The 16,816-nt window shown below is 42.9% G+C and overlaps 1 protein-coding gene and 1 long non-coding RNA gene across 6 annotated transcripts in view; one reads left to right on the top strand and one right to left on the bottom strand.

Annotated features, from left to right (window-relative positions):
* The window catches only part of LOC145934165 (protein bric-a-brac 1), a 355,572-nt gene that overhangs the window by 270,617 nt on the left and 68,139 nt on the right, over positions 1–16,816 (bottom strand). The gene's annotated exons all lie outside the window — the stretch shown is intronic.
* LOC145934172 (uncharacterized) lies at positions 477–14,014 on the top strand. 4 transcript variants are annotated; one of them, XR_014425003.1, is made up of 4 exons: positions 477–689; positions 1,068–1,364; positions 6,294–6,520; positions 13,668–14,014. It is a non-coding gene; the product is annotated as an uncharacterized LOC145934172 (long non-coding RNA). The 4 variants fall into 4 exon arrangements; XR_014425001.1 differs by lacking the exon at positions 13,668–14,014 and adding an exon at positions 6,607–9,006; XR_014425004.1 differs by lacking the exon at positions 13,668–14,014 and adding an exon at positions 7,206–9,006.

The following is a 16,816-nucleotide window of genomic DNA, read 5'->3' on the forward strand; positions in this document are numbered from 1 at the left end:
GCGACGGCGGTGGCGGTGGCGGCAGCGGTACGGCCGATATCGCGCGCGCTCGCGTGAGGACGTGGTGCGGAGCGACGGCGGCTACAGCGGCAAACGGCAGGAGAGAGAGACGCGTATCGCGGCAAGGAGATGGCAATGTTGCGCGCCGCGCGGGTGGAGGCGCCCGCCACCGTACCTCACGCGTCCTCACGTTCCCCTCGCACCGAGGCAATGCCGGCCAATAGCGTGGCTTGCCTTCCGATCAAACGCGCCGCCCCCGGAGACCGCCTCATACTTCCTCTCTCACTCCCGCGGCCTTCCGCGAGGCCGCGCGTCTCGCTTTGTACGCCGTTCCGAGAAGGAGAGAATTCTCTCTCGCGCGGCATCGGCCCCGGCGAGGCCCACCGATCGGCCTCCCGAAACGGCGATCCGCTGATGATGATGAGAGGAGGCCGCGCTTTGCTGATGGCGGAGGTGGTAGTGGTGGTTGTTCTGTCGTTACTAGTATCACCGAGCGGTGGTGGAGAGCACGACGGCCGCGGCGGCACCGACGGCGACGGCGACGACGACGAGGACGAGGACGAGGACGAGGACGAGGACGAGGACGACGAGGATGATGACGGGGACGCTGCTTTCTTTCTTTCTGCAGGTATCGCGGCATAGGAATCAATGCCTTCTAGGAAAGAATCGCGAGATTTACTCCTGCGAAAGTAGGTTTCACCTATACTTCGTATGAACGATGAGATTTAAACGAGTGGGTAACGTGAAAACAATTTTTGAGAGCGCATTCGATGAAGACACCGATGATCTAAGACGTTTACGAGAGGCGCGAATACATCTGAAATTTCAGAGTATATTGTTTCAAATAGTTGTCCATGTGCCATTGTTAAAAACTGTAATGTTTCATTTAGAATCTGTAAAAAAATTGACGTGCACACGCATTTAAAGTTGAAATTGTAATCACGAAGAACGATTTCGAGAGAATCGGTTCAACTCGATTTCTTCACAAAGATGCGTAGAGATGCATCAGCACATGGAATTCAATTCGCGAATGTTGAAAAAAATAATCAAGATTTGTTCTTTTACAGGAGTTGTAAGTGAGTTCAACGAATGCTGGCGGCGGCAGCGACGTCAAGAGAGACTTCTACAAACGCGGAGGGTGTTTTTGAATTTCCGAGAAAGCTCTCGAGTCTCGCGCATTAAGTATAAGGATCTTATTGCACCTGCGCACAATAACGATTGTCCTGATAGCGACGAGATGAACGACTAGAAACGTGCGGCGCTCTAACCGTATCTTCCAAATGAGTCTGGTGTACACCGCATTGCACAGCCCGATTACTTGCTGCATTCTTCTTGGAAAGTTACGGCAGTAATAAATAGACATCGTAAGTTGATGAATGAATGATATTTTATACCGAATCTAGAACATATATTTCTCAAAAGCCCAGGAAATATAAGGTTGGTAGTTGTCTACAACTCGATTTTGAAATCTCTAATTTAATAAGATAGAAATTATAATGTAGCAGAAGTAATAACTAAGAGGAAAGATAGAGATGTGCGAGCGCACTTTCTTTTTTGATATAGGTACTTTAATAATGGATATCCGGTATCAAAATAATTCAAGAGAGAAAATATGTTTTCTGTCTCTAAACTAAAACTACTTTGAAAGTAAGAAAGAATAGCGTCTTTTCGATGTACAAAGTTCCGGGATAGCTCCAGAATAGACGATCATAGTTGTAGAGATAGATGACTGTAATAGAAGCTGCGCGCTAAAATATTTGCCAAAGTAATAACTTCTTTAAGCAAGAATATAGTAGCAGTCTTAATCGACTATCTCACACATCCATCTTCCTATCTATTCGAATGTATATCGCTCTAAATAAAATTAAAAATCTAAATCGCGAAGTGGGTGGCTATTTGTTCTGGCATTGCTCTATTCACGCGAGAATAGTCCAGGTTATTGTTCATCACATTAACGACAATCTTGCGCGTGTATGTGTGTGTGCGCGAGCCGCACCCCAAAAGATCCACCCTTTCTTTTCCCGCGGTGGCACGTGGCGGAGTAATTGGGGATGCAAAGAGCAGACGATTATTCAACGTCGACGCGGTTTCACCGTCTGCTGTCTCCCGAGTACCGACAAGACGATATTGACGATCAAATTTGGGCAGTCGTGCCTCGATAACGGAGTTATGGAGCGCGACGTCGACGGTGCCGGCCAGGAAAGATGGCGGTTTTAATCGAATTAAGGCTACAAAGAGAAACGGTCCCGCGTCCGACCCTTGCGAGTCACCCGCCGGACTCCCCTAACTGGCTATTAGCTCGAATTTTGGTAATAGCGAGCGTCAGGTGGGGTGACTGGCCAGTCGTCTAAGAATTCATTCCTAACGAATGCGTCGGCAGATGCATCCGCGAAATTTCCCTTTAAGCTTATTGTCAACGTCTTCAGGATTTAAAATGCAGCAAGAAACGCAGGAACTACGAAGCAGATAGGCGGTAATATAATATTCAATCAGCGCGATAGAGCATTTTATATTTCAAAAATTTACGGTAGAAAAAGTTCTCCTCTTTTAATACGTGAATTAATAATTATGTCAGTAATAATGCTAAAATTATAGCAACGTAAAAAACGAATAGGTCTCGCTAGAAGGATATATCTTCGGAATTCGTTCATTTTTTTTCGATATACAGATTTATCGGCGTACTGCGGATTCATCGTAAAGAATGTAGAGTAGTCTCTAACACGATTTCGGTCCCCGCTCGAAATCGACTGCCCCGATACCCTGGGCTTCCGTCTCCCCGCGTCTCCCTCGCCGTGCGTAAAGCCGTATGCGCGATATTAGAAGCATAAAAAACGGGGGGTAACGCGGTAGCGATGCCGAACGGCGAATGAGTCGGATATATGCGGACGAATAACGACGCCCGCGGGCTTTCTGATGAAGGAATATCGCCCGTCCTTTACGGACCGCAGAACGCATAAAAACGCGAGGCGGCCAGCCGCGTGCGTTATTTTTTCCGCAAGTCCTGTGCCGCGATCTATTCCTTCGGTCTTTCAGCATGTGATTATCATTACATCGCGCATTCGCGGAAATGTCAATCGTTTTGTGACTGTCTATACATTTTTGCACATTATTTGCGTCTCCAATTTGCAAGTACATTATTGTAAAAATGTTTAGAATTATAAGAAATGCGAATATAACTTATCCTTTATTCATAATAAATTTGATCAAGAATAACATTTAATCGTGGAAATAAAGAAACGCGAAATATAATTTATTTGTTGGAGAATAAAGATAAATTTAATCGTATTTCTTTTTTATTGCATATAAGATTTTGTAAAGAACTTGCTGCGTCGCGTCGCGGAAGAGGAATATTATTGTGATAATATCGAATTCTATATTAGAGTTTTTCTTGCGCAAACACAGAGAAACTTGTTAGTTGCAAGAACAGCAGAGAATGACGCTATATCTCCCGCAACAAAAATGCAAGCGTACATTCGCTGTAAAAGCGCGAATACGTACGACTTACATTTACCGTCGCAACAACTTTAGTTGCTGTTACTCGAACAGCAAATATGTAATATCAAACTTGATGTTACCGTAACATGGTTTATGTCGGCATAATATTTACAAAATATCGATGTTCCTCGCCAACTATACAGCCTCTTTTTTTCTTTACAATTTCGCAAGATTTTTCTGTTTAATTTCGCGAAGGGCGTTCCTTCTTATTTCGAAAAATTAACACGGCATTGATTCTACGAATTTTCCTTCGCGAATCCAGATCCATTCTCGGTACTTTGCAAACGAAAAAAAAAAAAACAACATTCAGAACGCAGTATCCGCTAAGCCGTGGATCATCGCAAACCGGGAACGGCAAACAGCAGCGGGGGTGGCACTGGTCATAACGCCCGTATTTCTCATATCGTTGATACTTTCACCCTTGCGTAGGGCGAGCGAACGCATTGTAAGAGGGCGCGAGGCCGAGCAGGTGGTGGGCCATAAATTTTACTACGTAATATTGTTTAACTGCAAACAGTATACTAACGCCATCCGTCGTGGCGTTGGCGCGGAAAAATTTCGACCCAGCCGAAGAGTCGCGAGAAGAGATCTTTGTTTAAAGAAATCTAAATTTTTTCGCTAACAATCGTGACGATCGCGATCTTGCATTAACCACGACAATCTCGAAACTGAGATTTCTCGATCGTGATCTCTAGTATTGAACGCGATAAGGGGGAACGATTCGAAAGGGGGTCGGACATTACTTTCTCGTCCCGACAATACACTCTCGGGAGCAAGTTATGAAAAAATACGAGATGAAAAAAATGAACGTACGAACGCGTGGCGCGCGATAGAATAAAAGCGCCAAGTATCAACGCGCTCGGATTTTCTGTATCTGTCACTATTTCCATACCCGTAACAGTGCGCCGCGACCTGACAAAACGCGATGGAAAAATCTTTTCTTCCGTAAAAGGCCGTCCACGATCTCGTAACGCATTTCAAACGGCTGGCTTTTACTTCTCGATATTCGCGCAATATCTTTGAAGCGAAGTTTCGATGGCGATTCTCGTTAATTTCAAAACTCGCGAAATTTGACGGAATAAACTTGAAATTATAGTACAATATGGAAATGCAAGATGTGAAAAGGGCCTTTCTCGTATAATAATATGAAATGAATGATACAAGATAAATACAATAATAATAATATTACAGGAATAAATAATTCCATTTATAAAATAAAAGTAACAACTGAAGTTATATAAAATTATAAAGATCCTATATGCATGCGCCGTTTCTCTCCTTGAAACCATACTTTTATATTATAAACTTTGCCAAGGAAAATATGCATCTCCTGTGAGAAAATCACTTATGCTTACTCTCCTACCTAGTCTTTTTAACCAAGTATTTTCTTCTTCCCATTAATTTGAAAAACCCATATTCTTGAAGGGATATAATCTTTATAAAAAATTGCCTCTGATGAATACTTTTCGTTCTGTCAAATAAATCACAATTCTTGTTAATCGAGATCCCTACTTCCATGTTACCACATATTCGTTATCCATTGTACAAGAGGCCTACCAGAAGGTCTCGGGGTTAGTTCTTCTAGAGTATTTAGGAAGTTTCAGATCAGATCTTTATTTCGCGGTACGGCGAACGATCGATCGATCGTTCCGTCTTGCGCCACGCGTGTCTCTCCCGCGAGAGAGGTGGCTTAAAATTAGCCATTTCCACGGTAATCGCTACCTGCTCCGGCGACGCCAGCACTCCCCCGGCATTATAGAGACGGCAGCGGCCTTGCGTTCGCATTGTACAAGAACAATGAGCAAAGAGAAATATTGATGATGCTGCCGCCGCGTGGCTAAGCGTGCGCGAGCGAGCGAACGCGTGTACGAACAGCGGATTGTATACAGGGTGTCCCAGAGCGATCTCCTTACATTATGCAAAGTCTATGTTTCTTCGAGAAAAGAGAGGCTGGCGTTCTTAATTTTCCTTAATGATCTTCTCGTTAAATATTTTGATGTACGTGAGTCTTAAATTAACGTTCTGTCGAAGTTGAATATACTTGGAATTAATTGAGGGGAACGAGATTTCGCGAGATTATTAATTTTTATTTATATTTGATTTGAGACAGATACGATTTAATCAGTTTGTGATATGTAGAATCATATCATGCAAATTAATGTTAGAAATTAATTGCACTTGCCAGACAGTTTTCGAATATTTCGCCTACAATTTCCTTGTCGCTCACGCTTTAGTAACGAGCTACTAAGTAAAACACACGACACTTTATTTTGATCTAAATGTTCTCTATGTGTAGATCTATATATTTATGCGCTGCTATAAAGCACGTACGAAAGAAATAGAAAAGCAAGAGGAGAATAATAGACGTAATGTTTGAAAATTGTCTCGAAAGTACTAATTTGAAGCATTGATGCGCCAATGATTACGATAAATATGTGGGATTAACCTATGACCGTGTTTACAGAATGTGTTTACAAAGCGTATACCTCATGTATACATATTTTAATAACAATGTAGATCAATGTGTAAATCATCTGGAACCGACTTGTGAATATTTAATACAAGACCGACGGTCACATAATTTTTTATGTTTTATCCTTGGAATATTTTTGATATATATATATATATATTTTTTTTATTTTCTTTTTAATCTTCTCAGACGTTGATAAAATGCTTCTTTTCAATCGCGATTATGTACATGGAATTTAATTCGTTAAAATAACTTAAAAATTTTTCAATGCATCTCGAAATGATTGCGACTCTGCGCTTTGACCTCCAGAACGTGTCGTTGTTTTTAGAGCACCCAGTACGCACGTGTATGCTTGTGCAACCTAAAAGGACCATGCGTATATCGCGCGGCAGACGCGAGACTGTGAGAGAAAGAGAGAAATAGAGAGGACGATGAGGGGGATAGTGAAGTATCCTACACGCTGCGCGAAAGAACGAGAGGATGCGAAGGAAGCTTCGAGAGGGTGACGAAGAGAAAGGGATGATAGCGGCTGCAGAAGGGGAAGATAGAGAAGAGGTAAGGGTGCTGGAGAGAAAGAGAAAGCGCGCACGAGTGAAGGAGGGATAGCGGAGAACGAGAGGGTTATACGCTTAATATTTCAGCATCGCGAAATTCTGCCTCTGAATCATTAATCGCTCGCTCCGGGGTGGTGGTGCCTAGCCGAGTCTCTGCCCTCCCCTGGCCCGCTCTCTGGCAGCCCGTCGTTCGCATCCCCTCGTCCATCCAGCGCTTCTGGTCGTGTCTCTCCTCTCTCGTGTTTCTCATCCCCTGTCCTCGCACCCTCTCCTCACCCCCTCCCGCCGGTAACTTGCCTAACGCGACTAGGAAAGCCATCCGCGTGAATATTTCGAGTCCTCGCCGATGCAGGAATAGACTCGTCGACTGAGCCGTAATTAACCCGCTGATTAATTACCGTGGCCGTGTTACGACGAGTATCACGCCCGAGCGTGGTATCGCGACGCCTCGCGATACTCGCGCGATGCTGCACTCGCGTTTCCTCTTGCACACAGCCTCTTGTTTCCAAGGAAGCATTCGGATATCTTCTGAATGCCGACGGTATTCTCCACGTAATCCCCTCCGCTTACAGCGATTAAAGCTATCACGTGTCGAAATGCTTACGCGTTGTCTATCGAGTTTGTCTGCGTTTAGTTAACACTTGTCTGAGGAGAATAAGTCGGAGAATAATTTGTCGCTTTTATAGTTTCAGTATAATGAAATCAAATAATATAATAATACAAAAAAATATCAAAAAATCCAGTTGTGATAAATTTAGTTGTACAAAGAGATAAAGTCTCTTTGAAGGTTCGTGGAACGACGAGGCATCTAAGAAGCGCAGATAAACGTACGTAAAGAGGAATCATATATATAGTTGAGAGCAAGTACGCAACATTTCTAGAATAACCTGTGTTTTGCTAGTCGGGAATCGCGTTCGATGTAACTATATAATTTGAATGGTCACATTCCCACGCTACCGGAGAAGGCGGTGCAATCGGGGGATCTCCTCAAGAATATGTTCCCTCGGAGATGTATCGATATTACGCGCATCCGTTTCAATCCGTGGCGGCGAATCCGACATCGAAAACAACGAAAATAAAGGCCTAGGATCTCGTCCCCTCGTACGACCAATCCGATTTTACGGCTGAGTGATGAAAACATTCGTACAAACGTAATCGCGCGTACAGGATCTCACGTCTATCTTCGCGAGATTTGTGAGAGGGAAAGCGCATCTCGCGTAAACACAGATGTGAAATAATATGTGGAAGTTGGCAAAGAAAACATTGCCTCTCAAAATAATGAAAAAATTATTTGTATCACTTTTATAAATTTTATTTATATATCTTATTCTCTATTTTCTCATCTATTTATAAATTCTTTAGTTTTTTAATGACTTGAAAATGATCTCTATATCTCGAAATGTAATCTGTAATCATCCTTCTGAAGTCGGCATTTACGATCTGTAGTGATGAAAAGTTATTGTGCAATTTCGGGACATCCTGGTATAAACTGTACTTTGCAACAGAGTGTTAAAAGAAGAGACTAAAGGGTTAAAAGGGTTGTCCACCGGGTTCACGTGAGTGAGTACAGCGCGTTTCAGCTGTGCGCGATGACAGAACTTCATACCGAGTAGCAGAAATGTTTTCACCACTTACACACGTTGTCGCCGACGACATCGTCGTCGTCGTCGTCGTCGTCGTCGTCGTCGTCGTCGTGGGCATTGTGCTCGTGCAACATTCACGCACACGACTGCACACGCTGGCAATAGTTATTAGTCGTAGTCGCTGCGGAGCGTGCACGTTGTGCACGTGGTTAACGTTGCAGAAGGGGACGCGATGCGGCGAAGAGGAGGCGGGAAGGGAAGAGGGAGGGGAGGAAAGGCGAGTGGATGGGTTGGTTTGTAGCGAACAATGATATCGGGTATTTGATTTGTAACCGACGACAATACCGACTTGCGACCCCGCATTTCATCCCTCCCGTCCTCTCGCCTCCACCACGTTCTCTCTTTCTCTCTCCCTAACTCTCTCTTCCTCTTCCTCTCTGTCTCTCTTTCTCTCTCTCTCTCTCTCTCGTGTTTGGCGCCACCCTATACATACTATATGTATCTGTATACATAGACCTGTGTGTAGTACCTATAGAGCCGCAAGACAAGGTTGTCGATAGCGAGTGCCATCTTTATGGCGCCTCCAAATGGATCCTTTCCAATCCCATCCCTGGACCAAGAAATTAGTTGCCTACATGTGAAATTTCTTGTTCCGATCGATTGTGGGACGTTTCGTCATTATTCAACTCTCGGAAGATTGAAAAATCAAGATCATCGAAAATACCAAGGTATTGAAAACCACAAAGCGAAAGTGCAAAAATTCAATCGCGAAAGCACTAAGCTTTTTTAAAGATTAAAACAATAATATCATATACAAAATCAGACTTCGATGTATAAGAAATTTAAGTTTCGCGAAATAAGATTTGAAGTTCAATATCGAGATTACGAAAGCAATCTTACTTTTTCATCCATGCGGAAAAAATCATAGATTTAATTAAATTTCAACGACGCGTTTACACGCACATACATATATACACAAAAAATATATATGCTTATAAAAATTATTATATATTTCGATAGATCGTTCGCTCGAGATACATCGATCGCAAATAAACATTTTGTCTATATCTTCGTAAAGACATTACGTTCTCCACGTACTGGAATATTCAAACGAGCCTCTAAGTTGTTAAAACTATCCGCGACATACCACTTTTCGCAACCCTTTCGTCTCGTCGCTCTCCGCTGCGAAAAAAAGAATTAAATTATTATCGGAGCCAGAACTTGTGCGCACAGGACGATTGAAGCACGATGAAAACTCGGCGTGTTCATACGAGTTTAATCCGCAACCCCTTTCCTACATTATTTATGCGAACGCGTGACCGTCGCGCGAGCAATAAAGCAGGACTTTCTCAACCAGCATCAAACGCCGGCTTTGCCGAGACTCGTCTCGCCCTTTCGCCCATTTAGGAAGAAAGTATCCGTGAAAGAAATTATTCACGGACGATTCTACGGGAACAAATCTCCATAAATATCTGAAAGACGAAAGGAACGAAAATGAAAATTCGATGCACCGTTTTATGGCGCATATAAGCGTCCACCGTCCTCGCTCGCCGTAAGGAAAGATCTTCTTACGCCGTTGTTGCATCATGTATCCGATTGCTGCTGCTGCAACAGCATTTTCCTGAATATTCTCACTGTCTCACAAAGTACTAGGAATTTAATTGTGATTCCGTTTAACTGCGGAGTAATTTAGTCCGGATCCCCGAATAAGTTCTGAGCTAGCGATGCATTAAACGAAAAGCTAGTTAAGGGCGTCTAGCAAGAAGCAGCTGGAGATCCGAGGAAACAATCGGTCATCAATACTTGAGAAGCTTAATACGTTAATACTTAACGTGTCTATGCGCTTCCGCGTAAAACGTCACGGTGAACTCGGCGAGGAGAATTCTATAAGTAGAACGCATAACGACACCTAGAATGTTAATGATGTAAGCGATCTATGTTTGCCACAAAATGCGTTTAAACCGTGCGAGCGCGGATCCGCGGATTATAATTAACTCGGGAGCGATAATTCGGAGTATATAATCGACAAATGAGTCGCGGAACGCGTCTCGATACTGCATGAAAATAATTAATCATCAATATTCGAGTAGCTTATTAAATTGATGTTGTTGACCGGTTAGCGTTATGACCCGCGATGACTCGGCTCTGCTTTTCTTAGAGAGAAAGTTACAATAGGATAAAATCCGATTTTATATTCTAAAATTAAATATTCGCGAATAATAGATGAAAAAAAATAAAAAAGCAAAGATAAGAAATAAGCAGTACATTAACATTGTACGAAAATTATGTATAAAAAAATTGTATGATGTTTTTAAATGGAATATAGGATGTATCATATTCCTGACTTCAATAAAAAAATCAAAGTGAGAAGAAGAAAAAGAGATAAAGGTATATATTTATATACTATTCGCAGAGGACTGCTTAAAATCTTCAACCGTCTTACAAAGTACAAACATACCATTTGAGAAAGAAAGCATTGACCCAGCATAAAATAACATAATCCGTAGGCAACACGACTAAAGATTTCATACTAGACGCTTGAAGTAAGAGAGTAAAATAAAATAAAAATGAGATGAACAAAGTAAAGCGAAACGAGGAAAGAGAGAGAGAACGATCGCTTTCTTTATCCGTGAGAAAGAGATGTTAAAAGAAAATGGAAAAAAAAACAGCTTATAAATGAATACAGAGAAACGTTTGTGAGAGAAAGCGGAAGCACAAGGCCGCACCATCTCGCGAACGTACGTACATATTTGGCAGAAGACGGCAACCAGGTGCAACGAACCTATTGACGTGTTAATTGCGCTTGAATAATTAAAGGGGGTACCTTTCCAGGTAACGCGGTGCTCTGTCCTTTTAAAATGTCCCCCGATCTCGTTAACCCGCTCCCAGAAGAACAAACGAAGAGGAAGAAGATGAGAAGAGAAGAGCTAGAGGACCGAAGAAAAGATACGCGGAGGGCAAAAACGCAAAGATACGACGTCACGAAATCGAGACTAAAGCAATTGGAACCAATTCGATTGTTCCAACTATGAGCGAAAGACTCCGAACATAGCGAGAGTGTTGTTCCAGATTAGTAAATTTATAACGAAAATATTGTGGTACAGAAATACGAAAGATTTTCAGAATAGATTTTGTTATTACGGTTGAATTTCGAAGATGTTTTTGCCTCGATATAATTTTCGAAGAAATTTATTTTTTTGTTCATTTGTATAATTCGAGATCTTTTCTTCGGTCGACATGCGATGATTTTTAGATATAATTTCTATATATACAAGAGACTTTAAACACAGTCATGACAACGTTTGAAAAAATAAATATTAGAATGGTCGAAAGATATATGAGTTGTAAAAGGAGATTATCTCTGTAGAAAATAATTTACAGAACTGTAGAATACATAGATTAATTTGAAAAGAAATTTAAAGATAAATTCTAGAAATAAAATGAGGAATTCTATGATGGATTTTTAACTCGTATTTATCTGCTGACTCGAACATACATCGCATCTCGATATGTAATATCCTTACACACTTATAATCATAAAAAATTGATGATCGAAAGTTTATAAGATAATACGTCAAGAAATAGATTCGAAAGCTGCGGAGGAACACGTTAAATCTCATCAAGGATTTATCACGATATTCAGCTGCTCGCAGCTGTGAAACTCGCTCCAAATGGCTCGACATTATTGCTGAAATCCCTTCGAGGGAAGAGAGAGGTATCCTTCTTGTAGGGAACTCGAAAACGAAAGCAGTTACGTATGCCGTTAACAATGTCCAGCCGGGACGTACACTTCATATACTTGTATGTGATCGGAAATGGGGAAAATGCTCAAGCCGTGGTCTGAATAATTGACGATTTAGCCGTGTATCGGCGGAAGGGAAGGGTTCACGGTGATCGTAAGAATATCTAACCTCGACGCGAGTCCGCTGTATTATTCAACGGCTGTCATCCCCGCGTCTCGGGGGCGAAACGCGCCGCCCGCCTCCAGAAAGCTCGAAAGCTCGATCGCGAGCGCTTATTCCCGATCGTAACCCGCAACGCTTTATCCCTCGATTCGCTTTATCTTCTTTTTCTTTGATAATCGGACACGCGCGCGCGCGCGCTTGTACATAAACATGTATACATGTGCGCATAATGCGCATGCAATCGCTCACGCACAGATACATATACACATACACACACAGATAGAATGCGTCACGTGTCGCGGCTCTCAACTATAGACCCGATGCAATCTTAATGCGATCAATTATTTACGGCGCTCGTCATCGCCCATTAAATATTCCACGCTCGACGAAAGAGTCCTCGCGCGACCCCGGAATTATTCCGGGCCAGTATTCGCGAATAGCGGCAGAGTACGAGTGCGAGTACGTTATTCGCGCCGCGCTGCCGCTATTTTCGCCAAGCCCCTCTCTAATGGCGTTAGGGGGAAAACGGGAGCTTTCCCGTGGGAGAGGCACCTGTCGCCGCGAGGGAAGATTCCTCCGCCGCCAATCGATCCGGGAAGATCGATAATCGCGATGTAGATACTACACGTCGTCGTGAGAGGCAGCGAGATAAGCGTGAGAGACGTCAATGTAAATATAAATCTCCCAAATATATAAAATTTGGAATTTTTTTTCTACGGCGACAAAAATTAATTTCGCCATTAAAAAAAAAAAGGACTTTGCTCTTCTCTGGTTTCTGCGGCCGAAGCCAGAAGTCCGCCCCGGCCGGTGAAATGTGGCTTAGCGTGTTATTGCCCCGAGCAGCCCTTCGATTAATCGAGCTTAAGTTCGCAAACTCTTTTATGTATAGCCACGTTGCCTGTATTTATCGCCGTGCGCGTGTAATTGAACGCGTAATTATACGTCGGTCGACTCGCGCGCGAAACTTCATTTCTGCAATCTTCTAAATGTACCCCCCTTCCCCGCCCCCCAAATGCGATCCACGCGACGACGATGCTATCCCCTGCTTGTGCTCTATAAATATAAGTACTTACTACTCATCGATGTTGCAATAGCCCATTTTTGCAATCTCCTAAATGTATTTAAATGGATCTACGCGATAGCGCGACTACTGATCGCATCGTCCTATAAATACAGGCCGTTATACCTGTGTTCCTTTTTCTCTCGGCAAACAACGCGCGATCGATCGCGCGTGCAAGTCATGAATCATCCTTAACGAATGAGCGTCATAATGGAATATATTATCGCGGAATATGGCCATCAAAGACGTCGGAGTTTACTTTAACAAAGAGTTCATAAATGATGGAAGCATTCTAAGAAAGGCAGGCCTGAAAGTTTGAAAATCTCTTCCATTTTCTAAAGGAAGCATTATAAAACTATATAAAATATATAAAGCCCAAAGAGTAAACAGTGAAACGTGGAATTGTATAAATATTACATCTTACATTTTCCATGCACGGTTTTCGTGACAAGTTTTTGTATAATAACTTTGAAATATCCTTTTGACAGAACATTTTCTTACACGAATGAGATATATAATTTATATGGTTCTTTTAACTTTTCAATTTTTATTAAACTTTAATAATGAAATTTTATCGTTTGTTTTTGGCTAAAACAAAAGCACATCGTCGCATTAGCAGCTGCGCAACTGCCCGAAGGACTACCGATCAAGTTCTTCGCGCGATCGATCGTCCACGTTGCTGTCCCCCCTCGCATCCCGGAGGACGTCGAAATCCCCTCCGGGTTCCCGGAGGGAACCAGGACGCCGACCGGGGTTGATATAAACTGTGATTGATATTTAGTCGCGCCACACGGCACTTAAGAGGATTAAGGACCATCCAGGACGAGTATCGGCCGGGAACAGCCGTGACCCCGAGCACGTGCATCCGGGGACACGCAACGATCTCCCGAACGTTGGCCGGTAGGTAGGTAGATAGGTGGGTAGGTAGATAGGTAGGTAGGTAGGTAGGTAGGGTAGGTGGAGAGACGTTCCAGGTCGATCCAGCAGCGCCAAGGATTCCTCCCGTCCTGTCCGACGCGACTGAAACGCGCTTGTACAACGCCGCAACTCTGATTACAGTTAGCTCGGTTCGCTGGCCTAAACCTCCATATAACGCGCATCGCGCGGTCGTCGGGGACTAACCCGACGACGACCACTACACCACGCCACACCGGGCGCGACATCCAGCCTCGACCATGATTATCCGGTGGGCTGTCTTACCGCATCCTAATCTCAAGAATGCTTCATATGCCGAAAGCGAACTAGATTTTATCCTCTACAATCTATTTTTCATCTTGCGCCCTTCGTAATCTTTTCTAGAAACATTAGTGAGCGATAAAAAAGGGGGAAAAAAGTAAAATAAATTAGAAATATAATATAGAATGTCCACATGCCTTCGGGTAATGAATTCATTGATTGATTTATGATCTGTTCTTTTCTAATAGAATTCACATTAAACAATTTTTTTAAATATTTTATTAATTGTTTTAATACATACTTTTCTAATTAAGCTTGGCATTAAAATTTTATTTCAGTAAAGCAGTCTAAATTGATTTGCGATGGATAAATGTGAATATAAAAATTTAACGATAAGTAAAGAATATTCATAAAAGAGATTGGAAATTACTATTCGAAAAAAGTTCCAAAATTAATCACATTCAATAAAACTGTGATTAAACCATAATTATAGTTGCCAAGTTAATCACGATTCGAGAATATTTTTATTTTTTATCATCACGCTTTCAAAACGATATAATGTTGCAAATAGGATTTATATTTTGGTTGTGCAATTACATCCGCAAAAAACGAATGTTCAGCGAGTGGCTAATATCTTCCTCTTTTTGCCAGGGATAACTTGATCTAAATGATTATAAACGTTTTAAGGCAACTCTACGAAAATCACCGCAGATCGGCGAATCGTTGCGCCATATCGAATTAAAAACGACGGGGAAAAAAAAGACACGAGTTCAAAACGAGTTAGCTATTTTCGAAACGGACATCAGAGAGAGGAGGACGGATTGAATTTTTAACGAAAAGCTATTACTTTGCCAATCTGACAGTCGTGGAAATAGACGGTACGCGTCGTCAAAAATACGAGCTATATATTGATAAATTTCTACATATGTGAATTGCATTAATTTCTCCTTCTTTCACGAGGATCAAAGTTCTCAAAATGTTTCTTCAAAGAAAATTTTAAACACCACATCTTTTTGCACATTTTTAGCATTTAGCTTTCTCTGCTATTTTCACCATTAATTATTTTCTGCAATCTATCGTCGAATTAAAACCTTATTAAGTCAAAGTTCATTTATAGTGAAAAATAAGATTTCACCTCTATATTTGCCGCTTCGAATCTTGATCTTGATGAAAGTCTGTCGATTTTTGACCGCTTGTTTTGATTGAAAAAAAAAAAAGAGATGATATCACGATTTTATCTTTTCCTTCTTCCTCAATATTCTTTCGAAACATCGCGGAGACTGCGGCACGATGGGCGGCAGACGCTAACGCCCCGGAACCATATTAGAAGCGGCTCGATGCATTAGTGATAACCGTTATCTATTCCGGACGTCACCGACGACCGAAAATAGAGATAATCGAAGAAGATGGAGAAACGACGAGGAAGCGAGAGAAAGAGAGAGAGGAAGCGAGCATAATGCTGCAGCCGGGGTCGGCTCGGTAATGTCGAGGGGGCAGAGAGGGTGAGAGGGAGATTCGTCGAGGTGCGAGAAAGGAAGCATCGTTTCCGCATCGCGATTCCGCCCCGTCATTGGCTCCGATTTCGTGCTAACGTTAAACGCGCGCGCGAGTCCCCGACACTCTCGTGGCAACCAGAGAGGGATTGCGGGAAGGGAAAGGAGGGAAGAAGGGGAGAGAAGGGGTGAGTGGGTTTTAGGGATGGCCGCTGCCGTCCTAGCCTCCCCCCTTCAGTCCCCCCGTCCTCTCGTCGATAATATACGATCGTGCATGATTCTGCTTCGTGTATCACAATGGCCCTCCGGGCAAGCCCGTTCCACCTCTATCTACGTACCTGGCGCGCCGAACTACCGGCGCCCGGAGTCCGCGGTGGATAATGAGTGATTAGGTAATTAGTTGTCCAATATTCGCCCCATCCGCCCGTTCCTTCCCCCCTTCCTCCCCCTTCGCCGTCTGTCGTTGTCTCCCCCCTCGTGACCTCCCGCTTCGTCTATCCCGCGCGATCTTCACCAGCATTCACCAGCGCTGCCCGCGTGATCTCCTGCTACCGCTTGACCGGATGCGTTGACCGGACAGCACAAACGTGTCGCGATTGCTGCTACGATTCACGCCGCGAGACGTGTCGCAAGATATATGGAAATTCCGATCGCGACAATATTCTGACTTTGTCTAACGTGACAGCTAAAAGCCGAATATATATATTTCGATCTTTTTTTTTTTCAAATATTTTAACTTGTCACGCATGATACTGTAACTAAAAAATGCTGGAAACTGCGGAAAAAATTTACCTTTAAGTTTTTCTTATTAAAAAATGTAATAAAATATTTTAAAACTTGCCTCCTCAAGACTCATTCCGATTGCGCGAAAAGTCCGAATTTCACGACGAGTATCGATTCGCAAGAGAGAAAGAGGAGGAGAAAGGGTGAAAAGAAGGGCACATCCAGTCATATCTGTGTCCAAAAACAAGCGGGTTCTCCAACCCCGGCGCCGAGGAACCGCCATATGTGCAGCGAGACTATCCCTTATAAATATAACAATTAAAAAGAGGGCTGGAGTAACAGAACGTCCTGTTCCTG

The sequence above is a fragment of the Prenolepis imparis genome, unplaced genomic scaffold (genome assembly GCF_030444845.1).
Source record: "Prenolepis imparis isolate NDT839.2.m4 unplaced genomic scaffold, iyPreImpa1.0 SCAF_3, whole genome shotgun sequence".
NCBI lineage: Eukaryota > Metazoa > Arthropoda > Insecta > Hymenoptera > Formicidae > Prenolepis > Prenolepis imparis.